An 18,873-nucleotide genomic window follows, 5' to 3' on the forward strand; every position below is an offset into this window, starting at 1 on the left:
AGCATCTACATTTAGAGAAAGATGGGACGGGGGAGAAGGAAGAAAAAAGGGAAAAAAGAAATTTACATGATAATTTGGTTGTATATTTAGAAAGAATAGCAAATTGTACATGGTAGATTTGCAGCTTCTTATACAATCATCTTTTCTATTGTACTCTGTTATGGACGTGCTTGTTTTATTCCATAAATTTAAAAAAAATAAAAAAGGATTCTTTAAAAAATTAGATAAATAAACAAATAGATGAATGAATGAATAAGTAAAAGCCTAAAGTTTAGGACAGTGCCTTCCCAGTGTCACATGAACAGGAATGAATTTTAAATTTAAAAGTTCAGAGACAAGAAATAGACTAGAAAAATGAGCAAACAAAAAGAACCTTCCCCTAAAAAGCTACTATGGTGGCAGGGAAGACAAAGACACAAACTCAGAAGAAGACAAGAATGGGAAAACATACAAGCAAAGCCTCGAAGAAAAAAAAATGCAAATTAGACACAAGCCTGGCAAGAATTCCTGAAAGAGTTAAAGAAAGAGATGAGTGGTAGAAGGAAAATGTGGAAAAGAAGTGAGAGAAATTCAAGAAAATCATTCAAAGAGAATTAACAGCTTGGTAAAAGAAGCACAAAAAATACTGAAGAAAAGAATAAGAGCAGGGTTGGGTGAATGGAAAAAGAGGTACAAAAGCTCACTGAAGAAAATAATTCCTTAAAAATTACAATTGGATGAGTGAAATTAATGATACCACAAGACCACAAGAAACAATAAAACAAAGTCAAAAGAATGGAAAATAAAAGAAAATGTGAAATATATCATCAGAAGAACAACTAATCTGGAGAACAGTTAAGAGGAAAAAGAAAATAGAGGAGAGATAATTTAAGAATTATTCGATTATCTGAAAGCCATGATTAAAAGAGCCTAGGCATCAAATTTTAAGAAATTATGAAGGACAACTGCTCTGATATCTTAGTTTCAGAGATAGAAATGGGAAAAATCCATCAATCACTTCCTAAAAGATATTACAAAATGAAAACTCCCAGGAATATTGTAGCCAAATTCCAGAGATACCAGGTCAAGGAGAAAACATTGCAATCTGCCAGATAGAAACCATTCAAATATCCTGGAGCCACAGTCAGGATCACAAGATTTGGAAGCTTCCATGTTAAAGGAGCAGAGTGCTTGGAATATGATATTCTAGAAGGCAAAGGAGCTAAGATTACAATAAAAAATAACCTACCTAGAAAAACTGAATATAATCCTTCAGGGAATATTCTCTTGGCTCACTCTTATAGGCCAGCACCAAAGGTGGCAGTCACAGGAGAACAGATCCAGTAGAAGTTAGTGACAGAAAGATACCATTAAAATCCTAAACAAAGGCTCCCCTCCCTATAAGCTCATGGAGTTGTTTAGGGAATTACCTGACTCATCACCTATATTGGAACTAAAATACATGAGAGATCATTAGGTATCCAGACAATAGTCTTCTGGCATGTTGTAGAGCTACATAATTTTATTTTGTAGGCTCATTCACTTTTCTCCTAATGTTGTATATACTGTTTTCATTACCTGTATGACAAGGAGTCTCTTCCTCTCTCAAATGAGGGCATCTGAAGTCCTTTCCAACAGTAGTTGAATCTGTAGTGCTATGAGCCTGTGGCTTTACAAAACAAAACCATTTAAAGGCAAAACCTAGAATTGTGCTATAGAATTGTGTAACAGAAACAAAGGGGGAAGAAGAGAGACAGAAGCATCAGAGAAGTTTCGGTAGAGAGAGAGAGGGGCCCCTGAGCTGAGTTCTGAGGAGGGAAAGAAAATACATTATCTCCTTTGATTACTGGGATACATGCCTATGTCTTGTGGCAGAATCTTCCTTTCCATTCAATTCTCCACCCTCATCTTATAGGGAATTTGTACCATGTTCTGTACCTTTTTTTTTTTCTTAAAGAATACTCTCTCCTTCCTCATAGACAATCCTTGTTTCTGAGGCTGGGACATAGCATGAAACTCACCTGGTTGTTTCAACTTCTGTAATATCAGGCATGACAGTGGCAAGCAATGTGTGAGTGGGCAGGAGTATGTAAAACAAGGCCCCTAATTATAGGGTCTTGATTCCTTGAGAAGATCTGCCCCCCCTCCCATCCTCCTCCCATTGGGAGCTGTTTATCGTGTCCCTTGCAAAAGATGTGGCATTGACATTGTCAGCAGGTGGAGCCAGGGATGTCCCACAAGGAGAGAACTTTTACCCCAAATGCAAATGATCATCATCAATTACTGTTAATTAATATGAGCTCCCCAGTGGAAACAAATTGTGGCTAATGAGAAATGCCAACTGAACAGAAAGGAGCAGCTGGCTAGAAACTTTCCTGTGCTTTGAGGCAGATGGATGAGAATGTTAGATGGGATCCCACAGACAGGGGGAATGTGGCAGTGAATAAGTCTGAGATGTGAGGGTCCTATGCCTCCATTCAGGACCAGAATTTGGGTCACCAATTTCCTTATGGCTAGAGGAATCTCTTGGGTGGAACTCAAGAGAGAAATAAGGGCTGGAGACACACACACACACACACACACACACATACATATACATATACATATACATATACATATACATATACATATACATATACATATACATATACATATACATATACATATACATATACATATACATATATACATACATGTGGAATATTCAGAAAGGTAGCTGAACGAGTTGGAGGAAACAATGTCATGAAATTTGAGGATAGAGAGTGGATCCAGGAGAATGGGTTGATCATCAGGGCCATAAGATTTGGAGTAAGGAAAACATATTTCAAGCATGCTCTGAGATCTTGGACAAGGCACTTAACTGCTCCCAGCCCCAGTTTCCTCATTTGTAAAATGGGGATAAAGTATCACCTCCCTCACTGGACTGTGAAGATCAAATTGTATAACATGTATGAAACACTTTGCCAACATTCAGGTCTATATAAATTCTGACTATTGAGTTTTGGGGATCCTATTGGGTGCTCTCAGGCCCAGAAGCCTCCATCTCTTTGACTCTATTTTACATCCTGTCTCCACAGTCTCAGAGTTTCCACCACATCCTTAGTGCTATTAAGATGCTTAAAGTACAAAGATCCCTATATCACCAGTCTAGTTTTCTAGAACTTAAACAGCCTTTTTGATTTTGAAGAAAAGTTAGGACATTGGAATATTGGTTTAAGTCTCGTGTCCACTTCTAGGAGGCTCAGGCAGCCACAACAAAAGGATGTCTTGATTTCCCATATTCCTCTATTCCCAGCTTTTCTCCCAGGCTCAAAGAGAATCCTTCCCAAAGATGCAACCAAGAATATTTTCACCTCAGGCAAAAATACTTCCTTGGGTGGTGAGAATGAGGAAGTCTGTAAGGCAGTGGCAGGGCAGAGGACAGTGTAACTATGGGTACAATGGCACTAGGAGGGACATGGCTGCCCAATCCTCACCATCATGAGAGTTGGGAGTAAAGGCAAACCCTAAAAGATGAGGTCCTGTCAAATGTCAGCTCTGGCTCAGGCCAGGCTAGAGAAAGGACATGAGACACTCATCATTCATCTAATAGTCCACGAAAGGATGGCTAGCAGAGTAGGCCCATGGTGCTAACCATGTGGGGCCAGGAGATCCTCAAGAGCAAATCATTGATTCTTCAGTAGCTGGTGAGAGAATGTGGACATTAGAGGAAAGAAAACTGGTCCATACAATTCTGACTAAGACAGAGAGATGCAGCAAACTGTTGAACCTTTTTCTTCAAAATAATATGCAGCTGACCTTGGGTGCAGGACCAAATGCAAAGGAAAATTACCCTGCAAAGAATATTTTTCCAAGAGAAAAATACTGGTTTTGATACCAGTGGAACAGAAATCTTACAACACGAGAGTAAAGGAGGACCACATTTCTCCAGTCTTCAAAAATAAAAACTGCCACTTTTTGCTATTTTCCATGGAATCTAGAAGATGTTTCAACATAAAATGGATCAATTATGTGCTTGAAGAAAATTTCACTTGCCTACCCAAATGAATAATAATTGTAAAACATTTAAATAAGACTTCAAAGAATGTATTCAAAATGTAGTTCAGATAGAAAACATTTGAATTTCAACAAAAACTTATAGAGAAATGGTAATTTTTTAGACTTACATTACTCCTCAGGACATTCAAACAGCATTTGAACTTTATTAATTTATTTTGAAGTGGGCCACAATCATGTGAAACTCAAGTGTGTCTTTTAGGGAAATCAATTTTTCTCTGAAAAACTGTAACTCGCAGTAACTGTCAGCAAAGTTGTCTAACTCCCCAAATCAGATTAAAATCAAAATCACCAATTTTAAGAGTACAAAGAAACACCATTCAGGTTAGTGAAATAATCTAATTATGATGGGTGTTAATAGTAACGTAGGAAAAAAATGTAAATAGGCTATTATGTGCCAGGTGCACACCATGTACTGGGATATAAAAGAAAATCAAAAATAGTCCGTGCTTCTAGGAGCTCACAGTCCAATACAGGATACAAATGTGAACAATCATGCACAGACAAGATATGCACACAAGAAACTGGAGATAATCAACAGAGGGAAGGCACTAGCATTAAAGTGAAGTAACTAGACCAGGCTCACAAGGGCAGTATGCAAATAAAACCAATGTAGCCAAAATTAGAAGGAAAGCAGAAAACTGGGGGCAAATTTTATAGACAGCTTGTCAGATAAAGGTATTATATCTCAAATATATAGAGAACTTTTTCAAATTTCTAAGAATATGAATCATTCCCCAATTGATAAATGGTCAAAGGATATGAACAGGTGGTTTTCCAATGAAGAAATCAAAACAATTAATAGTCATATAAAAATGCTTTCAATCACTATTGGTTAGAAAAATTCGAATTAAAACAACTTTGAGATATCATCTCACACTATCAGATTGTCTAAAGTAATTGAAGGGGAAAATGACAAATGTTGGAGGGGATGTGGACCAATTTTGGACGTTAATACATTGTTGGTGGAACTGTGAACTGATTGAACCATTTTGGAGAGCAATCTGGAATTATGCCCAAAGAGTTATAAAACTGTGTATACCCTTTGAAACAGCAACACCACTATTTTTCCTGTTTCCCAAGGAGATCAAGGATAAATGAAAAGAACCTATACATTCTAAAATAGTTCTCTTTTTGGTGGCAAAGAATTAGAAATTGAGGGGCTGCCCATCAATTGGGGAATAGATAAACAAGTTGTGGTATATGATTTTGATGGAATGTTTCTATGCAGTAAGAAATGATGGGCTGGTTGATTTTAGGAAAAAAAACATGGAAAGACTTGCATGAAATTAATGAAAAGTGAAGTGAGCAGAAACAAGAGAACACTGTATACAGTAACAGCAATAATGTCTGAGGAATACTCGTGAACAGCTAAGTTATTCTGAGTACTATAAATACCAAATCAACTGTGAAGGACTTATGAAGTTAGATGCTATCCACCTCCAAAGAAAGGACTGGTAAATAGAAGTACTTATAGTATGATATTACATATATTTATAAACCTGTGTCAATAATGTGAAAAAATGTTTAATAGGAATGTATATGTAAAGCCTATACCGGATTGCGCGCCGTCTTGGGGAGAAAGGCAGTGAGGGAGGGGGAGAAAATTTAAAACTCAAAAGCTAATGGAAATAAATGTTGAAAACTGAAAATAAATTAATTAATTTTAAAAAAATCTGTGTCAAATGGTGGCCTTCTTTAGTGCAGGGTAGAAAGGAAGGGAGGAAAACATCTTGGAATTTAAAATGTAATAAAAATAAATTAATTTAAAATTTAAAAAGAAATATTATTGTGTTGTGAGAAATTATTAAATTGATAATTTCAGAGGACTTTGGGGGGTACTTTTATATACTGATACAGAAGGCAGTCAGCAGAACTAGAAAAGTAATGTATATCATTAATATATATTAATCATTGCAATAGCATTCAATTTTGCATTTACGGAAAATAAAATTATATTTCATTATAATTATTGAAAAAACTAGTTTGACTTTAGAAATCTGGTCAATACATTGATAAGCCAAAAGCCCAGAAGACTGAGGATGAAACATTTCACTCACCTGCTTTCCTAGAGGTGGTGAATTTAAAATGCAGTAAGAGAAATAGAAATACATTTTTAGACATGCCAATATAAGAATATGTTTTGATGGTCTATGCATGTATATAATGAGGGCATTGTTTTCCAACACTTTAAAAAAATTGCTCATTGATTTCAGGTGTAGTTGGAGAGACAGATAAATAAAAGGAAAAAAAATAAATGAAATCTGAGGTTATGGGGAGGAGAAGGCATGTACTGGGAAAATCAGGGATGTAAAAACAAAGTGTATACATTTATTTTTAAGAAGGAAAAAATGGTGAGTCCTAAGAAACCATCTAGTCCAACTATGCTGAACAAGAATGCCATCTAATACACTCTTAACAGGTCATCATCCCCACCCTGATTGATAGCTTTCTAATTGCTGCCAAAGGAAAAAAGTTCCTTTTGGGTGTAGAACAAGTTAGTAGAACGTGTTTGTTATTTAACCACTAGATGGCAGCACTGGCTATTGCTCAGCCCATTCTATTGGAACTATCTGGACTTAGGAGTCCCAGATCCACCTTGGAAGTTAAGTAGTCCAACCCACCAAGCAAAAACGCTGGGGGGAGGGGAAGGGTCAAGCTCTCCAATGGAGAGACTGGGCAACCTTCTGTCTCGATGTCAGCATTGTCTCCTTGGTGAAAATGTATTGAGCCAGGGTTTACACATCATCTGATTTGTATAACAATTCAGCGAGGGAGGTGCTACTTTATCTCCATTTTGCAAATAAGGAAACTGAGGCTTGGAGAGGTTAAATGTGTTTTCCAGTGCATACAGGCAGTGTCTGAGGCAGGATTTGAACTCAGGTCTCCCTGGCTCCAAGTCCAGCACTCTAGCCATTATGGATTCAGCTGTCCAAAGTCTTATGCAGATGTAGCCATAGGGGCCTTCACTTGAGGTTTAGTCAATACCATCTTTTCTCTGTGTCTCTGTCTGACATTCTCATCCCCCTCCCCCAGGGCACAGGAAAGTTTCTTGCCCAGCTGCTCCTGGCTGCCTCGTTGACGTTTCTCATTATCCATAAGTTGTTTCCATTGGAGAGTTCTTGTTAATCAACGGTAATTGCTGATGCTAACTTGTAGCTGGGTAAGAGTTCTCTTCTTCTGGGATATCCCTGGCTCCCCGCGCTGACAATGTCAATGTCACATCTTCTGCAAGTGACATGATGAACACAGCTCCCTGAAGGTCAGGGGACGGAAGGGTGCAGAACCTTTCAGAGAAACAAGAGCCTATAACTAGGGCCACATCTTTACTCACCCCCACTCACCCACTGACTGGCCCTGCTGTGTCTGATCTTCCCCCTGCAGAAAGCAGCCAGGTGAGTTACATTCTATGTCCCAGCCTCAGACATGAGGATTCTCTATCAGGAGGGAGAGAATATTCTCTAGAACATGAAAGGGAGACAGAACCTGGTACAAATGTCCTACAGAATGGGGGTAGGGATGTGCTCCTAAAGAAGATTCTGGAAAAACTCATAGCATTTTACTCTCAAATTTAAGAAAGATATGGTATTTCCTTTCCTTCCTTTGAACTCATGTTAGGGCTCCTCCTTCTGTGTCTGCCCAGAGCCCTCCAATGCTCTCTCTCTCTCTTCGCCTTCTCTATTAGGCCAGACAGTACTATTATGTAGCACTGTTATTCCTTCTTTACATTATTTCACTTTGCAAAGCTACAGACTCATAGAACCATAAATTTCAAGTTGGAAAGGACCTCAGAGTGTAAAAGAGGAAACTGAGGCCTGATCTAGAGAAGTGAATTGACCTTCTCTTGGTCATACAGTTCACTACATACAGCATTATCCTAAAAGTGATTGAGTCTATAAAACAAAATTAAAATTATGTCTCTTCAACATACCAGAAAACTCCTGTCTCAATATATATTGAATTCCCATGCATATTAGTTCCAAAGAAGATAGCTGGTCATGGGGCTCCCTAAACAACTTCATGACGTTATAACTAGTGGTATAGGGGAGCCTTTGTTTAGGATTTTAGTTTTATACACACATACAGTATATGTATATGCCCACATATATATGCACAAATATATGTAAACTACTTTCTTGTTTGTTTTTCAATCAGCAAAACTCTGCTTTCTTAGCCTTCCATCCCAACTCACCTATTTGAGTCAAAAAAAATGTATACTCGGTTAAAATAAATTTCCACATTAGCCATATTTTTTTAAAAAGTATTTGTTTTGTTCTGTACTCTAAGTCTTTCATCTCCCTATTAGGAGGTGGGTGGCATGTTTCATCACTAGTCCTCTACAATCATGATTGGTCATTACATGGCTAAGAGTTCCTTATTCTTTCAGAGTTGTTTGTCTTTACCATATTGTTGTCATCGTATAAATTATTCTCCCAGTTCTGTTCACTTTGCTCTGGGTCAGTTCATGCAGGTCTATCACTGCAATTCTGGAGCTGTATCGAAGACTGCCTAGAAGGCAGTGTTTTAGGCAGGGGCAGTAGGACCAAAGGTCAGCCTATAGCTCTGCCACTCTGAGCTAGCAGACTCCTCAAGAGAGCTTATCAGAACTGTGGACAGCAACGCCTCCTGAAGTTCTCCACAAGGTGCAAAGTGGAGTTGCTTAGCCACCCCCAGACCAGTATCTGTAGAGCTGGACCCTGGAGCATGGACAGCTCAGCCCAGAAGGGCAGTAATCAGACCATATACTGGTTCAGACTGCTTAGATCCCTCCAAAAGTTTTCATCTGCCTTGCCTGAAGCTTCCCTGTTATCTCAGCATTCACTACTCAGAGACCACAGGGAAAGGACTTCAGGCAATAGTTGTTCAGTGTTTCAGCTATGTCTGCCTTTTCATGACCCTATGGACCATACTGTCCATGGGCTTTTCATGGCAAAGATACTGGAGTAGTTTGCCATTTCCTTTTCTAGTGGATTAAAGCAAACAGGTTAAGCGATTTGCCTAGGGTCACAATAGCTAGAAGGATCTGAGGCCAGATTTGAACTCAGGTCTTCCTGGTTCCAGACCCAGCATTCTATCCACTGAGTTATCTAGTTGCCTTATGCCCAGTCCCTTGTATAGTAAGGTGATGATCTGTCCTGTGAAATGTGTTCCCTTCTCAGAGTCAATAATGTGGAGAATTCCAAATCTAGGTACTAACTCAATCAGCAGGGATTTTTGTTTTGTTATTTTGGTTGTTTATTTTGGTTGCTGTGAGGGAAGAGACCTTTCTGCAAGGGAGGGCTTCTACCCAGCCTGAAAAAGAATCCACTGTATGTATTTAAAGCCTTCCTTATGTGGGGGCTTTATGAAGTCCATTTGAATGTTAATGAAAGGACCCATGTAGAGGCTATTTCTGCTGTTTCACTCCCAGTTTTATCTTGACTTGTTTTCCAGGATTATGCTGCATATGTATTTGTCATTGCTGACATATTGTATGTGCTATTTGGTTTATGAGAGGGACTTCCCAATCTCTGAGTATTTAGGCTACCCCACCCCCACTTGTTTTTGTTCAGTGGGCAGCAGGGTACACTACACAAAACCAAGCAGGCTGAAACCCGGGGTATTATTACACCTAGCCTCAGAGACCCAAAGTATGTTGTAGGAAGGGGCAATCTCTGAAGCCTTCCAAGAGCCCTGCTTGGTGGAAGGAGCAGTAGCTTGGTGGGTACTAGGTGGATACAGAGGGGCTGAGGGTGGTATGAGTGGGAAGTGAAAAGAAAAAGTATGAGTCCTAGGGCTGCAGGATCTGTATGGACTTTTCCAGAAGAGATGGGGTCAAAAGAACTCATTGTAGTCTTGGCATTTGCCAATGGCTAGTTCTGAAGAAACTATGATCACTAGGAGGAAACATGAGTGATGTGGCTTATTGGCATGCCAGCAGCTGTGAGGACTCCCCAGAGCTTCCACAACTGACCAAAGTCCTGGGCCATATTGAAAGCCTACCAGTATAGATGGTGGCAGTCTTAGAAGAGGCTAGGTGGCAGGTTTCAGGGAAGGTGAACAGTTCATCCCCTTGTGCAGAGAGCACATAGGAAAGATGGCAGGAGCCCAAGGTAGCTGTAGTGGAACAGATAGCAAAGCCCACATGGGTGTTCTCAGGGTCATTGTGGAGACAGCTGCCATCCACAAAGAGGATGAGATCAGGGTTGACCAGTGGAATATCCTTCAGATCAGGCTGAGGAGAAATGGACAACTGGCAGGCAGTGGAACAGTCACAGCCAGGGAAATCAGTACCCTTGATATCCAGGAGAGGTAGGCATAGAGTAAGATTAAGTTGGTGTAGCAAGATAGGCAGACAGTCTTGGCCAGGAGGAGGAGTACATAACTGACTTAGACACTGATTAGAGAGGCACTCAGTAGATTTATTCTTCAGCAGCTGCCATACATCATGGGGGAGAGAGATAGTAAGTAGGTGGCACAACACCAGGGGTTGTACCTTTTCAACCAGGGCTGTGGTAGCAGCAACATCAGGGACCTGATAGAGGTAGAGGCTGTGTTAAGCAACAGGGTGGTGATCCCCACGGCCCTGGGTCATTACCACAGAGGCAAATCCAGAGGTCTAGTGGCAAAAGAAGTTAACTGACTTAGAATTGTCTGGAGTCTGAGGGCAGGGACTGGTTGGAGGGCAGCTGGGAGTTTCTCAAAAGATTCCTGGGCCTCAGGTGACCAAGGGAAAGGGTGGCCATGGATGTCTTTGGGAGTCTGAACTTCTAGAGATTTCACAATCTGACGAGTCATGGATCCAGAGGTGGCAATAGCCAACCATACTAAGGAAGGATTGTGGGCCTTCTTGGTCTCTGGAGAGTGCAAGGTCAAAATGGCCAGGATGCAGTTTGGAGAAAGACATCTCTGAGCATGGGACAGGGTTGAATCCTTTTTCTGGAGGCCTAATAAGCCAGGGAATGCAATACCAACAGTAAGTCCATGGTGTCCTCCTCCCAGGACAATAGGACACAGGAGTATATCCCTGACATACTGAACCAAAGTGGAACTGTGGGGAGGCTAGAAAGTCTGCAGATTCCAGGTGCAATTGGATGAAAAAAATGGGAAGGGAGTCCCCAAACCCCCGAGGCAAACAAGTCCCAGTTTACCGCTGCCCTTGAAAGTGAAGACAACAGAATTGGCTGTTGGGGTGCACCGGTATGAGGAATATAGATCGATGATAGTAAATCTAATGGATTCAAGAGGTACCAGGGGAGTTATGGAAGCTGAGTTTGGGACCACAGAATTACTAACTAGAGGTCCTGGGCAAACCAATAGATGTTTCCCTTAAGGAGTAAATTTCCCTTTGTTGGCCAGAATGGTGAAAAATATCAAACTTATTATCATTTCTAATTTTTACTGTATTGATTTTATGATGTAATTTATTTTATGCTGTATTGATTTTTATAACTGAGTTAAAATCTCAAAGCCACTTTCCGATGATCTTGAGATAGGCTCAGGCATATAGCTTTCCCTCCAAGTTAGTTTAAAGGTATAATTAAAAAAAGAGTTGTTATCATTCCATTAATTCCTAAGACACCTGCTTATTTTCTTTAAGCTCCACCAAGTTAACCTGGTGTCATCCCCCAAAAGATATGTCTCTTGTTCTTGTGCAATTAGAGGAGGTTTTGTCAGCTCCAAGAGGACAGCAAGTCTGGTAGTTTTGATCCTCCAGTAAAGATTACAAAAGGCAGATGGGTGCCATAAAACAATGAACATCCCTTAATTATCAGGGAGGGGCATGACTAGCTTCCCCTAAATGCCAGCTCGCTTTTCTTAGAAGAGTCAATTATAAGGTTCCATAACTATCAAGACCCCCTTCCTTCTGATGTATCAATAAAGAGGGTGCCCCCTTTTCATTGGGTTGGTGGCTTTACTGAGGTGACTAGTCTGATCCATTCTGTTAACAGTTATATGCATTACTATGTGGTATATGGGGTGTTCAGGGAGGACTAGCACTTTTGGTATGAAGCCTTGCTGAGCCTTTTTCGGGGCTGATCATCCACCTTTGATGTCCAGCTCTCATCTGACTCTTTTCTGTGGCTACAAGAAGCTGTAGCATGCACGGTGGCCAATAAAACCATTTTGGCAGACAGGCCAAACCAGGTTGAGGGTAATCAACATGCCTCAAACTCATCAGAGAGTGTGAAGACTTCCCCTGGCAGAATGGGTGGATGAGAACAATTTGTTCCAACAGCCACGAAGGCAGCCGAAGCAGGAGCAGTGGAGTACTTGGAGCTTGACCAGACATCAAAGATGCCAAGGTCATCCACTGGATCCAGGACCTTTGCCAGTCATCTTGATTTTTGTCTTGCCACTGGACTTTGATGACTCTGCGAGAGAGAGTGAGGCTGATAACTTTGTGTAACTCCGTCTCACTTAAACCCAATTCATGCACAAGTCAAGACATCACTCCATGATGTCATTGATTCTCTTCAAAAACAAAGGATAAACAACAACAAAAACTGTTAATAAATGGATTTTGCTTGGAGTATGTACCTCAGTCCACTTTTGTTAAATTTACTTATGGTAATTTGGAGGTTGCAACTGAGACCAAGGGGAGAACTTGCTTCCCCAACTCTCTTCAAAGAACCCATCACTTTTCTTTTATGTTCTGTCTCCCCCAGCCATAGAACTTTCCAGGTGAAGAGAAGTCTTCTTCTGGAGAACTGTGGTTGAGACCTGACTCTCCCCTTAAACCCAGATCTTCTCTGAGCTAGAAAGGTAATCACCCCTTTGGGGGAAAATTCCCTTTGTCTGTCTGTGTCTGTCTTGGCGTATTGTTTTTATTTGATGTGATAATTTAGTAATTATTGGAAATGTAGAACCCAGGACCCCCCATTGTTAATGTCCCTTGTTTGATGCCTTTTTAGGGAAGTCATTAATAGGCTTATGAAGACATTTTATTCAAGGTGGAGCCCCAGTTTTATACTGGAAAGGATACTTTCCAAAGGAGGTTGAAGAGGCCTGGAAAAACAGGCAAGCATTCCTAGTCAGGATAAAAAGGGGTAGGGGAAATTTAGGCTTTCCAGTTGAGGGGGTGGTAACTAGAATTATGACAGAACTAACCAGAGAACCATGAAAATTGGCCTAAAGAGGGAGCTTGCTTTCATGTGCACAGTGAATTCCTTTTTTAAAAGTTTTTTTTTTTAGTGTAAGTTTCATCATGGTATTTAGTATTTGCTATATGACAATATCTCTTTAATTCATTTAGGAAGAGAGATGGTCTCCAGATTTTACCCTACAGTTGTCCTCTACTGGCTCATAAACTGGGTCTCCAGATAAAGGGCTGAACTTATTGGCAGCTGCACCCATACTGGGGGAGTATGGCACTGTAAATCCAGATATAAAAAACAAGGGTCAATAGGGGAAGTTATATCTTCCCAGGAGAACTTCACTTGTGCAAGGTTTTTCTTAGCCATGAACCACAAGTTCTGGCACTAAAAACTGGCCTCCAATTGGTTCATACCATGAACCATCATAGAGACTCTGCTAGGGATTCCAGAAGCCTTATTAAGATCTATGAACTGAGCACTAGGCCTGTGACTGGGCTATTCAGCTAAACCACACAGCCCCTTAGGAGGGATTCCTGAAAAATGACTAAAACCTCAGAAAGGCATTCTCAGGGACTGTATCTCTATTAACTACCCACATATCTTAATTGGAAATTGGAAATTTTCAACTTCTCCAAACCGGAGGTGCTTCACTTGACAAGGAGAAGTGAAATTCAGCCCTTAAAGAAACAGCAGCTTCAGACTGATACCAATGAGCAGCCCTGTACTCGTTGTCTTAACTAAGATTTGTGGGGAATGCTCCACAAATCCCATCAGCCCTGTGCCTATTTATTTATGCTTCTGTGTATATTTGTGTTTCGTGAATTTTTCTTTGGCTAGATATAAGAAGTTGTTGAGAATAAAGGGAGCAAAGAATTCTAAAGGCAGAGTGAAAAAAAAGAGACTTATTTGGAAAAACTTGGCAAAGCCTGGGACAAGAAGTTCCAAATTAAGTCAGAGATAACCAAAAACCAGGCAGTTAGGTTTTGTGATATTTGGTTTAAAATGGGGAAAATTGAGCTGCTGAATCATTTTGGCCTCAGTTCAGTACTATTTTACTGCTTGCTAAGAGATTTAAGGTTAGTCCTAGGAGATAAAAACCCTAAGCAACTAGAATAATGGTATTTGTGGAGCAAATGAGCTGATCAGCTAATTACATCTAAGTCATCTGATGGCATCTTCCTGACTCCACCTGAGGTGTTCTCTCTTTCTCTGATGTCCCTGCATCTCTACCCTGCTTTATCTTTTTCCTCTCCCCCCTCCTTACCCTCTCCTGCTCCTTTGCCCTTACCCCATCTCTGTACCCTGCCTTGCCAGTTTCTCCCCATTTCTATATCCCCTTCTTCATTATCACAACCCTTTTTGGCTACCTCTCGTGTTGCCACACTTTCTCTACCAACTGCAGCTCCTTCTTCATCACTTCCTTCCTCTTTTTGCACTTCCATTCTACTCTCCTCTTGTTTCAATGGGAGGCTTGAGTTCTTACAAAGAAGAAGGAAAGACTACAGTATCTTCCCTCTTCAAGAGGGTATTAGTCATGACTGTAGGGGCAATGTAGCTTTTCTTATACAACAAAAGCCTTTCAGCCCTTTGACTTCTCCACTTAAAGAAGTAATATTCTTAGATTTGATGAGGTCCCTGGAACAGTCATAGACTGATTCAAGGCCATATTTAGAGGTAATGATTTTACTTGGGGAGATGTAAGTGATTTAATGGAAACCCTACTCATAGAAGCAACAAGCGGCTGGCTCTGGTGGAGAGGGAGGTTCCCTACCCCAAGAGGCTCCCCAGTTGGCCTTTACAAGACCCATATTGGGATCTCACTGATGATGACGATGATGATGATGATTACAATATCAGATTATAATAGGCCAGACAATCTTTACTTAAGGGTATGAATGATTATGCAATATGCGGGAAGAACTGGAATAAGTTCTAGGAGGCAGTGCAAGAAGGCAATGAGGCCCCTAATCATTTTTACGCTAGATTGTGCAAAAGTGTTAGCCTAACATTCTGTAGAAATTTTTTTAAGGAAAAGTAAAAAGTAGGAGGAGACCAAGTTTCAAGACCAGCACTGCATGTCTCTCTCCAGGTTTTTCCCTTCCCCCAAAATGATTTAAGAACACAAAAAGAAAACTCCTGGAACTTTGAATAGTGCCCCTTTTGTTGATAAGGTATTTGCTTCTGTTAATCAGTCCTTTCCAGAGATCAAGTGCTATTTCTATGTTTTATGCACTACGTGGCAAAAATAAAGGGCATCACAGAGTAAAGGCCATCATCGTGCATGGATATGAGGGTAAGAATAAAGAAAGAGTCATCAGTCTGGCCTATATTTGGGGAGTAGATGCTACACAAAGGAGGAGGATTGGAGGAATAAAGAGAACCCTTAAAAGAAAACTAGTTCTAGGGAGTATTAGATATACATTTTTGCTGTTGAGCTTAATGTTTTATGTTGCCACTCAATATTTCACATCAGGGAAATGTGTCTAAAACTTCAAAAATAAGCTTTTGTCCTTAAAGTATACTTTCATCAAGATTTCTCTATGTTGGCCTTGAATGTAATCCATTTGGAATGTCAGCAATCAGTATTTTAGAAATGTATGACACTATTGTAAAAACCATTGTATGAGAAATGTTAAGAATTAAAATATATAACTCTCTAAATTTGAAAATTACAGAGTGCAATCTGGTTAAAGACAGGAGGGTGTCTTGAGCCCCCTCACCTGAGAAAGGCCTAAAACCTGAATTGGCCAATTAAGAGAAAGATATTTTTGGCCCACTCTGAGCTTAGCTACCATAATACTTTGTGTGCTCTGGCATAACGGACATGCTTTGCTTTGCTCTCTGAGTGAACCCAAGCTTTCCTGCTGGATTTTGCTGACTGGGAAAATTCTTCTGCCAAGGACAAGGTGCTTTGAACTCAACACTATTTTGAGTAATGACATCCCTCTTCCCTGTTGTTTATGTTATGATATGTCATGTTATTGATAGAAAAAGCAGACATCCTGGAACTGTAATTTCAATTGACACTTTAACATATTTCTTATTATATTTATGAATCTGTCCTCTTAGGGAAATTCCTTTCTGATATTATGGTTAACACAGATGGAGACTAGAATTTTGGCTGACACAGGCATCCTGAGTTGAGAAGGGAGGGGGAATTGCTCTGAAGATATAAAGTCCCCTTCGTTTATCCTTCCTTGAGTTCATCTTCCTAATGAACTCCCATGCATATCTCTATATGCATGATTCGCCAGCATTAAGAGTAATAAACATGCACATGCAGCCTAATTTTGTTTGTCTTAGAATGAACTCTGTAAAGGTTCGTGGTTGATTAGGGAAATAGTGAAGCTGCAGAGAAAAATCTATTTAGATTCTGAAAACTAGAAAGTGAGATTCCAAGGTGAAGAATAAGAAAACAGGAAAGGAAAAAAGAATAAGTAAAACTTAATTTGGAAAAATACTTTGTGCTACTTCTATGAATGATATGACAGAACTTAATTGTTATTTGAATAGAACATCTTAAATGGATTTTTTGAAGTTTGCAGCTAGGATTAAGACTAAGATTATGCAGTATTACCCTCTCTCCCCTTCTGGGACAGTGAGAGAAATATAAGGTGATTTCATTCCCTAGGGAATAACAGAATTACAACAAATTAGCAATAATTAACAGAGTATAATTACTTTAGATAAATTAATGACAAAGTCACTTGAGTTGAAATAAACTATGTAATTTAGGAAGTAAAAGTTTAGTAGGTAATGGTTTTTGTTTAACAATATTTTGTTCTAGAGGAGAAATTCAATATAGTAAAGATGAGTTTTATGGACAGTCTAGGATATGATTAGAATATAGAGACTAGAGGAATTAAACAAGTAAAAAGTTTAGGAGAAGAATATGAAGGAAGTAAGAAAGATGTGGTTTTGAAGGCTACTGGAGAGGTATAGTAAGGAAAAAAAGGTAGAAAATTTGAGCAAAAAGAGTTTAAGAGCAAAAGGGTTTGGAGTTTTGCAAAGAGACGTTTGAGAGAGTTTGTTGATCTCTTGATATAACAAAGATTTGAGAAACATTATGTAAAGATACCTACAGGATACCGTGCAGGACTATTGACACCTTGTTCTGGGCTGCTTGCTATTTCAAGAAGGAAGTAGGTCAGGGAGCGTAGTGGGAAGGCATTAGCAGGTGATGGGATGGCCAGGTCAGAACCCATCAGCCATTAAACTGTAACATCTAGTCAGTATTATTTATCTGTAATGTTTTCTGATAGATGCATCAGGAGGAATATTTAAGAAATGGAAATATTCCTTAGAATTGAGAAGTCTTTTTTCCTGGCACGTTCCCACAGGGAAAAAGAAATACAAGAAAACATAGAAAAAAACAACTCTGACATTTTTAGAAACTAGAAACCCATTGCATTCTGATCCTCTAGGGAAGACTAGAGGAGCTGGATCTCACTGAGCTTACCTAGCTGCCTGCACAGTGGCACCAATTTCTTTAATGTATCCTTATTTCTGTATTCTGTATTCTGTATTTATGTTTCTACCTTTATTGGCATCCTTTTTTTTTGGTTTGTTTTTGTTTTTCTGGTTGGGCAATGGGGGTTAAGTGACTTGCCCAGGGTCACACAGTAAGGGTTATGTGTCTGAGGCCAGATTTGAACTCAGATCCTCCTGAATCCAGGGCCGGTGTTCTATCCACCGTGCCACCTAGCTGCCCCCCTTTATTGGCATCCTTAAGTGAGGGAAAGTTTTATTTATGTCTTTGTATATCCAGCACTTAGTTCAGTCCTTGGCTCTTAGGAAGCATTTAATAAATGTTTGGTAACTGATTGGTTAATACTGATTGATTGATTCCCAAAGCAAAAATGCTTCTTAAGAAATTGGCTTCAAACCATGTCTTACGGGTTGCGTTTAATAATTTTGACCACATATGTCTTCCCACTGTTCCTAACCAGTCATAAAGAGTACTCTCATATAAACACTGTAACATTATAACCATAAGGATAATTATTTGAATGTTTCATAAACTACAACTCCCCATACCTAAAGCCAATCCATTGTTCACAGACCTTATGGGGCAAGGATGAGTGTAAGAATTTCTGTACAAAGAACTGAAGGAGATATCAGTAGGTTCTTCCAAGTGGGTTTGAGAGGCAGTGTTTACAAATACCATCGACTTGTGTATTCTTGTAGGCCTATCTGCCTCTCATGGACATTCTTGTCCCCCAAACACAAAAGACACGATCCTGAGTATTGTCTTCTTTTCCTAAACAGGAATGGGGGTTATAGGAAATTCCTTTCTTATTAGTCTCTTCATTGTCATGTTTCTCAGTAGGCATAGACTTAGACCCATAGAAGATTCTCACACAGCTTGCCTTGGCCAACCGTTTGGCACTTCTTGAAGAATTTCCTGGATATCATTAGCTATAAAATTACCCTCTACTTTCACAGAGTTGCTCAATGTCTTTCTGTCACCTTGACCTGCCTCTTGAGTGGCTTTCAAGTCATCACTATCAGCCCCAGAAACTCAAGTTCAGCAGATCTTAAAGCCAGAGCCCTGAAGTACATCATTCCCTCCACTCTCCTTTGTTGGACTTTCCATCTGCTTCTAAATGTCTTTATTCCTTTGGGAATTATTGATCCAGAGCACACCAGAAACATGACTGCAATGCAGCAGCATGGATATTATTCTCATCTAGTTCCTTCTGTATTTTGTGCTTCCCTGTATGCTTTCATTCTCTCATTTCCTGATGCTGTATATGTGGGA

At 39.8% G+C, this 18,873-nt stretch overlaps 1 pseudogene; it reads left to right on the plus strand.

Moving 5' to 3' along the window:
* The first annotated feature begins 10,111 nt into the window (after positions 1-10,111).
* Positions 10,112-18,873, plus strand: part of LOC110197811 (vomeronasal type-1 receptor 4-like) — a 9,175-nt pseudogene continuing 413 nt past the window's right edge.

This window comes from Phascolarctos cinereus, unplaced genomic scaffold, assembly GCF_003287225.1.
Source record: "Phascolarctos cinereus isolate Bilbo 61053 unplaced genomic scaffold, phaCin_HiC Scaffold_726;HRSCAF=1367, whole genome shotgun sequence".
NCBI lineage: Eukaryota > Metazoa > Chordata > Mammalia > Diprotodontia > Phascolarctidae > Phascolarctos > Phascolarctos cinereus.